The sequence below is a fragment of the Salminus brasiliensis genome, chromosome 1, assembly GCF_030463535.1.
Source record: "Salminus brasiliensis chromosome 1, fSalBra1.hap2, whole genome shotgun sequence".
In the NCBI taxonomy this organism is placed as follows: Eukaryota; Metazoa; Chordata; class Actinopteri; order Characiformes; family Bryconidae; genus Salminus; species Salminus brasiliensis.
Window position 1 is genome coordinate 53,135,036 of NC_132878.1, and position 13,549 is coordinate 53,148,584.

The following is a 13,549-nucleotide window of genomic DNA, read 5'->3' on the forward strand; positions in this document are numbered from 1 at the left end:
TCCCTGAACATGTGCGTGTACTTCGCATTACCACAGTGTTTGGCGTGCAGTGCTCACATGTTCACATGTTGCTGCAAAATAATTAAAACACAACTAATTTAAAATAAAATCAATAAAAAAAACAATTAAACAATTACAACGAATAAATTAAAAAACGCGCTGATTACTGTATTTTAAGAAGGTCGCAAAGCTCATCTAAGCCCACTAGTTACCACGACTTGCTGTTGGCGACCATGAGCGCGTCTATCGTCAATGCGATAGTTCAGTCAGACACACACACACACACGCACGCACGCACGCACGCACCGCGCGCTGATTGGTCACTGTGACGCGTCACTCATGTCGCCCCGCCCTCACTATTTTTCGCGCGCGCTCCGCTCGCAGTCAAGGTCGGTTGGCTCGCGCGTTTGACCTAATTGGCTCTCGGCCAGAAGCGCGGAGCGACAGATGAGGGCCAAAGATTGGGAGCGTTTGTGTAACACGAAACGAGCAGAAAAACAGAAAAAGAAAGTAGAAAGGCGGCCTTGTGACCACATTTAACACTGTTTACCAAACGGACAGCCTTCCGGCTACTCCGCAACACGACAGCAGAGCGGGTTTTTATTATTATTATTATTATTATTATTATTATTATTATTTTATTTTTATTTTTATTATTATTATATATATATATATATTTTTTTTTACCACAAACCGAGTCCGAGTTCATAATTGTTTTGCACATAAATAAGAAGACGGTGCTATAAACGGATCCGATCTTGCCGGGGTGTGTGTGTGTGTGTGTGTGTTTGTGTGCGGACGTGTCTTATTCTTATAAATAGCCGTCGGTTTTCTTTATGCTTAGTTGTCGGGTATTTAAAGCCGCTGTGCTGTAGCTAGCTAAATGACACGGACATATTTGGGATATTTAAGCATCCTCCGAGGTGCTGCGCCCGGCAGCTCTACCGCCTGTGCGGCGGCGTTCAGCTTGTGTAGGCTGTCGCTTGGTGCGCAGTGCGCATGCGCGGGGGGAGCCCGAGGTAGGCCCTGCTGTTTTTCTAACTCCAGTCAATCCAACGCGGCCATCTAAACCAAAACAAGGAGAGAGAAATCCCCCGCAACGGCGAGCGAGCGAGGAAAAGGAGCGCTCGGGTCTTTCCGCACGACGCTGCTGCGTGATGTGACAAAAACTGGACGGTAGGTGCACGGCAGGCGCGGCGCTCGCTTTGGTACAGACGAGAAAGCCGAAAGAAGCGCGGCGCTGAGTGTGTGTATGGATGTGTGCGTGTGTGTTTTTCTTCTGCTCGCTGGGGAAGCAGCCGAAGGCCTGGTGACCCACATTTCGTTCTCGCCTAGTGAGACTACAGGAGCAGGCTTACAGTGCCGCTGCGCTGCGCTGCGCTCCGCTAGCGCGCTAACCGACCCCCGGCTGGAGGGTTTATCCGAGGCTGCTGCGCTTTTCGCGGGGCTCGTATTAGAAACTTTGCTGCTGTGACCTGTGCTATTAGATCAGCGCGCTTCTAGGTCACACTTCAGCATTTCGTGCCGTGTGAGGCAGCGTAGTGCTGCCCACAGCAGAGGCGCTAATTTCGGTCCTCCTTCATCGATTTCCCCCCCGCGGGGGGCATTCAGCTATTCAGCTGCCGATCCAACGACCGCTTAACCGTGGCTCCGCTCAGAGCAACCTGTTAGAGGGGTGGGCTCGGCTAGCGGCTGCCGCACGGTCTTCAGCTGACCGCGCCAGTAACGTTATTAGGCTAGCCTGCTCCACAGATTAGCTCCCTGTCTGGGGACGGCGGCGGCGGTGGCCGGTGGCCGGTGGCCGGGGGGGGGGGGAGGATGCGTGCGTTGCGGTGCTGCTGGCTCCCAAAAACATAAATCCCGATTCCCACCTACTCCTCAGGGCTGCCGGCAGGAGGCAGGGGGCATGTCACCATGAATTGTGGCGTTAGCTTAGCCGTTTTCAGCCGGACGAAGCCTCGGGGGGAAAACCGAGAGAACTTCACGCGCTTAAATCTCATGGGGTCACTCAATGACCAGACCAGGTCTGTAGCGAGACCCCACCTTCACGTCTACTCTTGATCAGTGCGATATTGCCTACAGCAATGTCCTGAACACCACCTGTCCGTGTCCATGTAGCTCTGTAAGTGTCCAGACACCCCTTCTAATTGGTGAGTTCAGCTACCTGAACAGCTATTGCTGACACAGGTGGTCAGTTTCTCACACAGCTTGTCTAATCTGAATGGAAAGGGCTCGTATGTGATCCTAATGTTAGATGGCTGCAGTGCAGTGGACCTGTGTTCTCTGGAGTGATGGAGCTCCATTCAGTACCTTGGGGGCGAGTTGTTGTTGTGGTGGAGGTTGTGATCCAGAACTATTCATCCAGCAGGACCTGAGGACCTGACCTCACTAATGGTCCTGTGGTTGAATGCAATCAAAATCCTTACATCTGATGCAAAGCCTTCCAAGAATGGCGAGGCTGTCCCTGCAGCCAAACGGGACAATCCAGGTCCACTAGATCACTGGTAGTAATCTAGTAACAGCGTGGGGGTGAGGTGGTGAATGTTTATGGAACGAGCTGCCGGCTCTCTCACGTGCATCTTGATGTCCTCCGTGAACTTTACGTGAAAAAAAAAAAGATCCTTGAATGCGGGCTGCTGTCAGGTGGCCACTTTCAGGGCAAGATAAGCAAGAGAGGTTATTGCGACACAGCGAATGCTGTACATCCAGGATGTGAGCATTCTTCTGCATGCGTGTGACTGTCAGACAGTGCGATTAACGATTACAGACATGCACGGCCATCACCGTTTTATTATTAAGAAGCAGAGGAGAGCATAACTTCAGAAAGGCCGTCCGAAATTTGGATATACGCCTTTATGGTTTAATGATCACTGTATATGTTCAGAAATATCCAACCAGCCCTTCTGATTGTTGAATTCAGCTATTTTAAGGTGCACACATTGCTGACGCTGGTGTTTGACGGTGTGCACGCACAGCTTGTATATACTCTATAGAAAAGCATCGTCAGTAGAATGAGATGCTCTGGAGCAGGGGTAGGCATATGAGCCTGACCTCCACTGAATCATACTCCAGCACAGTATTACAGAGAGAATAGTAAGACTTGAGGTTGGATTACTAGGCAAGTTCCACAGAAAGGATTTCTTGCAGCATTTGAAATTTGGTAGGGCTGCCAGATGTTATCGTTTCAAAATCATGCACGGTTGGCATGTGATGAATTTTAGGCTTTTTGCTGCATCCTCCTCCAAATACCTACAATTCTCTGAAATGCTAACGCATTGCTCCAGGTCCCATATCAACAAGTCCCCTAAAGCAGAAAAGCATCTGAGATTGCTACTTACATTTACATTTATGGCATTTAGCAGACGCTCTTATCCAGAGCGACTTGCAAGGTAACTCGTATTACAGAGGTGGGCCAATGTAGTGCCAGGGACTCTTATTGGTGTAGTGCAGCATAGTCACCCAAACCGGGAATCGAACCGCAGTCTCCCACGTGGGGAGGTAGCTCACTGGCAGGTAGTGATGTTATCTGTTGCGCCACACCAACCACTTGGTGTACTTGAGGTGGATGAGCTGCAATGGCCTAGTTCGTCAGCCAAGAACAGAAAGCTGAGGCTGCAGTGGACACCGGTTTACCAAAACTGGACAGCTGAACACTGGAAAAGTGTGGCCTGGTGTGATGAATCTTTGTTCAATTTGGCGCCAGCAGCACTAATCTGTAGCACTACTCAACAGTCCAGGCTGGTGGAGGTGGTGTAGCGGTGTGGGGAATGTTTTCGTAGTCACTGTTTGAATGTCACAGCTTGTTTTGAGTATTGACCATGTGCATCCCTTCATGACCATGATTTACGCTACTTCAGCATGACAATGCAGAATTCTCAAAAGTCAGAAGTCATCGCTGTGTGGTTTTCATGAACATGACCATGAGTTCGGTGTTCAATAGAATTGTTTTGGGATGTGAGAAAGCAGAAGATTCTCAGCATGGAAGTGCTTCTGAATAATCTGAAGGGATTACGTGACGCAGTCACGTCTGCATGGGCCAGAATCTCAAAAGAATGCTTTCAACATCTCATGGAAGCAACGTCACGAAGAAGCGAGGCTGTTTTGGGAACAAAGAGAGGCCTCACCCAGTATATAATCACATTACAGTATGTCAATTTCACAGTGTATTGAGAGAGGTTATATATCACCCAGCATGACTGTGGTATTGCTGGTGTTGTTAGCGTGCTGGATTCTTCGAATGAGTTTCAGGCTTCTGGGAAATGGATGGTCATGGATGATCAGCTCTTTGATGCTTTGGTTAGGAGAGCTGGACTCTGGAACTGAAAGACAATTGTCAACAAACCAGGATCTCCACAGGAACTGGTGGTTAAAAAGTGACCCCTCAGAGCTCTCCTCTTGATGATACTTGAGAAAGTAGTTCTGGCTAATTTATGCCTCTGAGAGACATGGGTCTGAAGAGGTTCTCACCAGGAGCCTTTTTAACAGGCCTTCCTTAACAGCCAGTAATCTGCCCACAGAGTGGAGAAGGGTTACAGTGTGAGCTGAAAGTGGTTATTAGTCAGACTGAGATGTTAAATGTGTGGTTACAATAAAGCAAAATACTGTGGGTATCTAATGATATGGATGAAAAACCCATGCTTGATAAGGATTCTTTGTCAATGGCTTGTTTGCTGGGTTGCAGGGACTCTAATACTCTACTTTTTGGTGGAAAACTTGACAGTAATGAATATTACATTTGGTGTTTATGCAGAAAATTGGATTTGATGCTTTGATTTCTTGTTCAGCAAAATGGGCTCTTGTATAATTGACCACCTGCGTTTTGCTACCTTGACTCCTAAAATCAGCTGTATCGAAACACTTGGCAACGAAGGTGTTGGTTCCTGTTTAACGTTCTCCTGTTTGGATATGCTTTGAATGTTTGCCTGTATATTTGGATGAGCCGAATAAGCCTGGCGTAGGTTTCCCAAACACAGATTACTCATTGCCTGAGCTGAACTTCTGAATATGGCCTTTTGTTGGAGAAGCCCATCCAAAAACAGATTTTAGACCCTGAAAAATAAATAGAAACGCGTATTAGTAGATGAAGACAGCATTGCAGTCATCTCCTTGTTGTTGAACTCGCCCTGCTGAAATGCTTTAATACTTAATATTTAACCGACAAATACAACAGAGCAGGAGATGTGCTCTTCAGCTAGCGAGCCACAGAAAAGCTGCTTCCACAGGAGAACATAAACATGCTTGTGTTCCTGGGCAGGAAAAGCGTTAGCAATCTCCATGTAGGTTTAATACATCACACTTTTAACAGCCTGTAAATCAGCTCTTGGTGAAATATAAAATGACTACAGCTTATCGTGTTAACTTGACCTACAGGCTGCTCTTATTGTAGCCTTTTACTGTCATTTGGCTATATTTAATTTGTGTGTGTATATATATATATATATATATATATATATATATATATATATATGTATATGTGTGTGTTTTTGTGTGCGTGTATGTATATATAAATATGTATATATGTGTATGTGTGTGTATATTTGTGTGTGTGTATGTGTATATGTGTGTATATATATATATATATATATATATATATATATATATATATATATATATATATATATATAATGTATGTATGTATGTATATTACAACCGTGTTTTGTGTGGAGAGACAGTCTGTGAATGAAGAGCTGCAAGATGACTGCATGTTTAGCAACAGGTGTTTTTGAAAATCTCACTGGATTTAGGGATAGGGATTGACTAAATATTTGGCAACCAAGATTATTCTGCCAAAGTGTATATGAGTGAGTGAAAAGGCTGAATAATTTATGCAGTTTAGCTTTGCAAATGGACGTGACAATATGAGGTGCTTCTTGTAAAAGCAGCAAACATGTTGGCTTAAAACGGTTAAAGCCTTTTGCAGAATTATCAAGGGAGGAGGGATGTCTGTGACATTGTGCTTTGTTGGCGTGTTTTGTATTTTTTTTCTGAGAAGGCAAATTTATTTAGGCTTTTTAATTTAAACGGTGGAGAAAAAGTCCATGTTCAGCCTTCAGTCGAATGTTTCATTTTGTTTGCTTTTGGTTTCGGCCAAATTTTAGTTTCGGTGCATCCCTCTTTGTAAACCGTTTGGGTATTCAATTTTAGGCCATTGAGTGTCTCCAAAGCTGGCTTTGGATTGTCCTCTTTGTTCCCATTGTGTCTTAGTAGCCCAGCAGAAACCAATTTCAGGGCGATGCACCCATGATGACTGTGTTGGGTAAGCATCTTTAACCTAAGCTTGTTATTTGTTATGGTGTGGTCCATTGAAAATGTCTAAAATAATGGGATCAGTGGACTCTGCAGTGGTTACATATCAAGTATAAAAAATAAAATCTCAGCCATGTATTACCTGTTGAAGAGCACTCTACCAACAGTGTTTACTTCCCCTCACCGTATTATTTATTACTCTGCTGCGTCTGTGCTTGTGTACCTGATGGTGCTCAGAAAGAACTGGATCTCAAAGTGGACAGGAATAGCCTTTCTTAAATATACAGTATGGTTGACCACGTATGTACAGATTAGTTCCCATGCCATTGAGTAGAAAGACAGCACTCTGGATTGTACTAGTTAGGATGGGAGAGTTTGTTAATGCTATATATATTTATTAGGTAGGTGACGGACACAGCTTGTGTTTCTGTAAATGGCAGAATGACAACGCTTTTACACGGCACTGGTCTGATCTTAGCACTAGGCATTGCTAAACTCTGTAGCAGTATTTAAGTTTATTGCTATAAGAAGCTTTGCTTCCTGAAACCTGAAAATGTGTGCACTGTTGCACCTCTAGTACTTATTGTACACTTCTGAAATCCTAAACCGAACAAAGCTAATCCAATCCTGTACCAAATCTTGCCTGAAACGGTGCCCCTTACACTGTCGGGTGTGACGTTAGCTGTGCAGTGCTTCCCGTGGGGTACTGGAGTGTTTATGTGCTTAATATCTGCTGTTACTTGTCGAGCAGTTCTCTGCTGAAACTGATATGAGGCCGGTATCCTCATGCATCCTTCCTGTTTAGATTTTGATTTAGATTCAATAATCCTGTAATACTCGCAGGCTGTTCTTGGCCTTCTCCGTTTCTCCACAGAGCGCAGATCTCTTCATATAGACCTGCATGTTTAATAATTAAGGCTATTCTCCTCAGATCTCCTCAGTCTTCCTCGTCATTACAGTATCTGCATCTTTCCAAATATTCTGCCTCCATATGGGGAATAGGCTGGAGTCAATAGCAGTCCTATTCCCAGGCAAATGTGTGGCAGTCTCAGATAGACACTAGAGCCAAAGTGGCGCCAAGCCAGCGGCCCTGGGCCCGGAGGGACTCGTGACTTCTCTGTGGGTGTGCGGGTCACTATGACGAGTCCTTCTGCAGGCCTAGAGCTCTCAGCATCCGCCCACTCCACCCTAACCCGCCTGCCTCCATCTGCTTACTGCATGGTCTCAGACCCCACATTCAGCGCTGTGTTGAGGCTCATTTTATGACTGCTGAGTGATTTCTATTTGTTATTTATTTATTTTTTACACCTCACAGCTGATGGAAAATGGAAAGGAACTGAAAAAACATGAAGCCGTTAGTCTTAGCCTCGTTACTGTTTTGCAGAGGAGCAGAATTTATATGTTAGCTTGCTTTTGTGAGTTGATGATGATGATTTTCATGCCTAAAAACAATTACTACCAATTAGCTACCGGGTGGCGTCAGCCATGCCTTCAGGACTTCAAGGTCGATCCCTGGTGATGCCACAGCTGTTTGTGGCCGGGAGTCCCAGAGAGCGTAATTGTGCTCACTCTCTCCGGGTGGGTAGGATGGCCCTCCTTTTCCACTCCATACTCAGTGTGATGCTGGTCAGCGTGGGCATCTGTTAGCTGATGGAACAGAAGTGGCAGTTAGTGTTCTCCTCCAAGCGTGTTCAGCTACCCACTGTTCATGCTCTTTCTTCCCCCTTGATATTCAGTGCAGCGTTTTCTGCTGATACTAGCCCAATATCTGGAATTAGACTGGTGCCGCCTCTAGTTTGTACCATGCTGTCCACTTGTCGTGGACCGTAGGCATGTCCTGAGCCGATCCAGGCTTATTTCAATGGATCAGGTATGTACTATTTTAATCCCTGAGGCACTGAGGAGCATTCCCAGAAGGTTAAATACGAGTTTGCAGTGTGGCACTAGTAATTTTAGTATTTATTAGCAGCACACTTTGGCTAAATTGTGTGGCTGTATTATTTCTAACACGAAGATAGGATTGGTATCTGCTGATACTCTGCATTATGAGAGTCTGACTCGAACGGGGGCAAAACTACTGGGTCGGGATATCCCTACCGTAACTTCGATGTCGTGAAGGACGGCAGAAAAAACGTAGACTTCCTTATAGTGGTTGCTGTAGCTTTTCTTCCTTATTTTTCCTCAGACGTGTAGATGTTTTGATGAGGAGCATTGAAGCTCAGTACTCTATAAAGAGCTGTTGTTGTGACCGGATGCTAAATTGCCCTTTTAAATGTATAGAGAAGAAGAAGTTTACAGATTTGCAACATGGACCGTATCTGCAATTTAGTAGCTTAGAGTAGCCCAGAAGCTTAGAATGAACTCCAGCAAGATCTGTAGTTCTTGTTCATTAAAGTGTTGTACTGAGTGTGGAAGATTAGCATTGTTGCAGGTGATCTTGGACTATGATTTGTAGGGTCATTTAAGTCGATACTGTATTGAATATAATAAAATACTCCACCAGTAATCAGGCCTGCAAGAGAAATTTCAGTGGCATAATTCTCATTTGTTGTGGAAGCTGTTTTGCTTCCTTTCATTAAATGTTTAAGGAGGAAACAGTCATGAGTCATGAGGTGTTAATTTGTCATGGTCTGTTGGATAACAGAACAAAAGGCATATTTTGCAATATGCCATGGATATTTTGTGGCATGGGGATTTTGTTTATTATTATTGTTTTATTCTTTTTTTTTTTTTTTTTTTTTTTTTGTCTGTATCAAAGCCACCATATGCATTTCCACCATATATATACTTCCACCAAGTTGTGATGACTAGACCACTAGGTGAGCCAGAGCATCTCCAGAACGGCAGGTCTTGTGGGGTGTTCCTGGTATGCAGAGGTTTTGAACTGTAGAACTTGGTGTTGCTAAACTCAAACTTTGTGGCTCTCTTAAATGCACATGAATGAATGGGCAATTTTTGCCATGTGTGAAATTTCACACATCGTAATTGTGAAAAACTGCACATGGCTCAGTCAATCAGATCTTGAAGCCAGAACTATCCATTTTCTAAATGAAAAATAACTGCGGTGATGACTATAATGAGCTCAACACCGCGCTAGGCATCACATAATCGTTGTATTGCTGCAATACGAGTATAGTCACAGTCCTAACTTTAACATAATAGATGTCTGGAAACCAGTGGGATGTTTATATATATATATATATATATATATATATATATATATATATATATATATATATATATATATATATATATATATATATGAATGAAACTTTCTTTTCGTATCAGGATAATATTTATTGTATTAGTAAATATATATATTAGTAAAAGTCAGAAAATGGGGTGGGAATTACTGTAGGACCCACTGTACAGTATGAGACGCTATAAGGTGTGTGAGTGTACTTGCCTTAACCTGTGCACTTTGCCAAGGACATGATTGAGAAGGCAAAGACAGCAGGGCTGTACATTTTCAGCCAACCAAATTAGGGCTAACTTTAAACACAGCATTTTTAAGATGATGTCATGACTGCGCTAAATGACTGTTTTTTCTAAAACTCTGGTATGTGCACACTGTTACAGGCCAGCTGGTGTCAGCCAGGAGACACAGGATGAGTGTCTAGGAGGAAGGTAGCCTAGGCCTACTTTTGCATTATACAATTCCATAAAATGCCCCAGACCAGTGATCTCGCGCTCCAGGCCAGAGAAAAGGTGGGCTCATTAAAAACCATAGAAAAACATCTAACATGTGGGGGTTGCGGAGTGCAGCGTAGCTTAGCCAAACAGCTAAAATCACTAGAATAGGCTTTACTGTTCTAACTAAACTGACAGCTTATAGGTGTACAGACATTACATGCTTTTTACTGTTAACCTTCTGTGCTACGAAGCAGAGCATTTGGAATACTGGCTGGTGATTGGGTACTGGGGGCAAGTCTCCTGTCTGAAGTAGGCACATTTCTGCTTGTTCTCCAACATCCTGCTTCACTCAGAGTATCCGAGCTCCTGAAGGGCTGTCAGATGCTTGAAGATGATTTCTTTTAGATATGGTCAGCAGTGGCGCGCTCTTTATGCATTTTGACAGCCAGCATGTTTGACCAACTGGGCTGAATGATGGTATGGATTTGGCTATGCTTTTTGGCTTTGTGTGGTTCCCCATTTGGCAGTCCTGTGTTTTTATGAAAGATGCAAGCTTTCCTTTTAAAGCAGCAAGTTGGGCTAAAAGACAGTGTGTCTTTGTTTTGATTATAGAAAGTTTCATTAATCGGCTTTAAAAATAAATAAAAAAATAAATAAAAATAAAATATAAAAAGTTTTAGTAGTAATATTGACGACACTGTTCTATGCAGCCCTGGTGTTTGCACCAGTACTGAGGATGACCCAGATGTTTTAGTTCTGATTTCATCTCTAATCAGAACCTCTGGGAGACGCAAGCGGGCGGAACCAGAACAATTCTTAGAACTCCCCTCAAAAACACTCCGACACACAGAAGGAAATGCAAAGTTTGTCCTGGTTAGTTGACGTGTTTCAGTGCAGGAGATCATTTTGGAAAATTCTTTTTTTTTTTTCTTTTTTTTTTTCTTTTCTCTTTTGGTGGGGTTTTCTCTTTTGCTCTTGAACACGTGTGCATATACACACACACACACACACACACATACACACATACACACACACTAAATACACTAAATACACAGCATTAACAGTTTATACTCCTGTCTGATGTTTATTGGGCATGTTTGAAAATGGCTTTTTGTTTGATAATGCTAATGTAATTGTATTAATTGTATAATGACATTGTGACCATAATTCTTATGGTCAGTCTTTAGCATGGGTGTCCTAAATTTCTACAGCACATTAATATGAATCCAGAATTCAGAGACGAACTACAGTAATACATTTGGTGGTGTGTTTTATTTTTTTATTTTTTTATTTTTTCCATCTTTTTAATAATTTTTTTGGTGGAGAATTTCTAGAACTGCCAGATTTTCCAGTAATTTCAGAACAGTCTCAGGATTTTATTTAAAATAGACGTTGATGAGAGGGGTTAGTAGTGAATAGACAGACAGGTTGGAGCTGACAGAAAGGCTACAGTAATTCACAGTAGGGGTGAGCAATGTAGGGAAAAATATTAGATCATGATATTTAAAGACAGTTTCACAATACACAATATTTGGTGGGATAAAATGCATCAGTTTGGACAGATTCTACTATTCTACTATTTAAATACCATCTGCCATACGGAGTGCAATGATTTCTATTCAGAACCTGCTGCACTTGATCCAGTTAAAAAGCACTAATATCGCTCTCTATAATAAAATGTGCCATTTTGGTCAGTTGTCTTTAAGTTCTGACCAGATTCACAATATTCTCGCTTGTATCACAATAACAACGTTTATCAGCATTTCAATAAAATATCATTGTACTGCTCACCCCTAACTCTGATAACCATTCTGTACAGTTGTGGTGAACAGATAAGCTACTCAGAATGCGCATGTTGAACGTTAAGGCGCATGGGCTACAACAGCTTAGACATCGGGTCCCACACATCGGGTTCCACACATCGGCTCCCACCTCGGTCAGCCAAGTACAGAAAGCTGAGGCTGCAGTGGACACAGGCTCGCCAGACCTGGGATGCTGAAGACTGGAAAAACACAGGCTGTCTGATGACTCTCGACTTCTGCTGAGGCACAGATGGCAGGGTCAGAGACGGTAGAACAGAAGATTTGCAGCATGAAAGTGCACCGGAATCTGCATGGTGTCTGAGAATGTCTGGGTGTTGAGAACGTGTTGTCAGCCTAGAAGGACCATGTTTTGCCAGTTACTGTTGCATTGGGCGTAGAAGGCATAGTTTGTATAGTAGTAGCATTGCACAAACTGTGTGCTAGTGTGCTGTACGCTGTGGGAAAAGCTAGACGGATTTGAGATTAGGCTTGCGTTCCACTGGCTCTTTCAGATTGCATCGGAAGCTGCTTTCCCATGATGGCCCATATATATTAAGGACGAAGTGCTTTAGGCATGTAGTTGGCACAATACTAGGTGGTGAGCAACACCTTTTGGCTCATTACTTTTTGCCATGATTTGGTGTGTTTCCCCTTAACTTCTGTTCAAACTGGTGGGACTATTCTTTGTTAATAGAAGCTTGTAATACCATTCCCTGCCCACCGGTGGACCATTTTAAGGGGTTATTAAAAAAAAAAAAAAAAAAAAAAAAGGATTTTGAGAAATAAAAGGTTTTTAGGAATTGTAATGTACTTAATTGGATGCTGTGGTCCTTGATGCACATTTAACATTCATCTCTATCTCTCTCTCTCTCTCTCTCTCTCTCTCTCTCTCTCTCTCTCTCAACCTCTACAGACTGAGTACTAGAGCCAGCGTCCCTGTTTGGAGTTGCACAACTTGATGAAAATCTGGGGCAGACCTTTTTTCCTGCTTTCTCACTTTTAAACAAGGTAGGATTGGTAATTCCTCTCTCCCCCCACCCCTCAAGTCATTTGGTTCTGGACTACTATTAAAAAGGAAATGCTCTGTTGAGCTGTGAATGTGGCGTTCTCAATTCGCAGTCTGGTTATTAGCTGTGTTTTGTTCGCCTATGCTTTTGTGGTCCGCAGGTAAAGAGCAAATGATTGACATGGATTTTAGTGGAGGGTGCAGGAGTGCTTTGTGGGAGGAATTCAATTTTGATATCTTCAAACTATTTGTGCAATGGCAGTATTACTTCAAATTTTGCCCAAAAAGCATCTGGGCTACTTGGGATCTTGTGACATTCCAAGAACCTTTCATGTTGTTCTGCTTTCAAAAATGGCTTTCGTCTTTGGAAATGTAGTCAGGACTTCACTACATGGTTTGGTGCTTCTTAAATTCAAGGCTTGCTTTTGATTTTGCTGGCATTTTTTGGTGTTGTCTGGCGTGGCTTTTTCACGAAACTGGTGAGCACCCAATTGGATTCCATTTGCTCCAGTCTCAGTTACATTAGTCTACATGTGTTGGCCTGTGTGCTTTCTTAGTGTGAGGTATTTGTATGTGTGTGTCTCTGTCTCGCTGTCTCTCTCTCTCTCTTTTTAAATTCTTCAACTGAAAATGAAATCTAGATGGATGTGGCAGAAGCCTACTGAACTGATTTGAGCCTCAGAACTGTGACTGACCGCAGTCTGGACTTCCCTGGAGAGCATACTCACACACTCATGCACCGCTTTCTCCTGCTGTTTCCAGTGATCTCACTGTCTAGGATTTGCACCACCACAGATCCCCTCTTTTCCTCTCAGAGGGAGGAATACGAAAGATGACCTTCTAGTGAAAATAGAGGAACAGA

The 13,549-nt window shown here is 43.3% G+C and overlaps 1 protein-coding gene across 5 annotated transcripts in view; it reads left to right on the forward strand.

The window, feature by feature from the left end:
- Positions 1 to 996: 996 nt before the first annotated feature.
- Positions 997 to 13,549, forward strand: part of clocka (clock circadian regulator a) — a 64,211-nt gene continuing 51,658 nt past the window's right edge. For 2 of the 5 annotated variants that reach the window (XM_072682649.1, XM_072682653.1), the window contains exons 1-2: positions 997 to 1,176; positions 12,595 to 12,689. The gene's annotated coding sequence lies outside the window, so the exon portion shown is untranslated. Of the gene's footprint in view, positions 1,177 to 1,941; positions 2,123 to 6,225; positions 6,257 to 12,078; positions 12,280 to 12,594; positions 12,690 to 13,549 lie in introns of those variants that run through there. The other 3 variants (XM_072682652.1, XM_072682650.1, XM_072682651.1) reach the window with 3 other exon arrangements.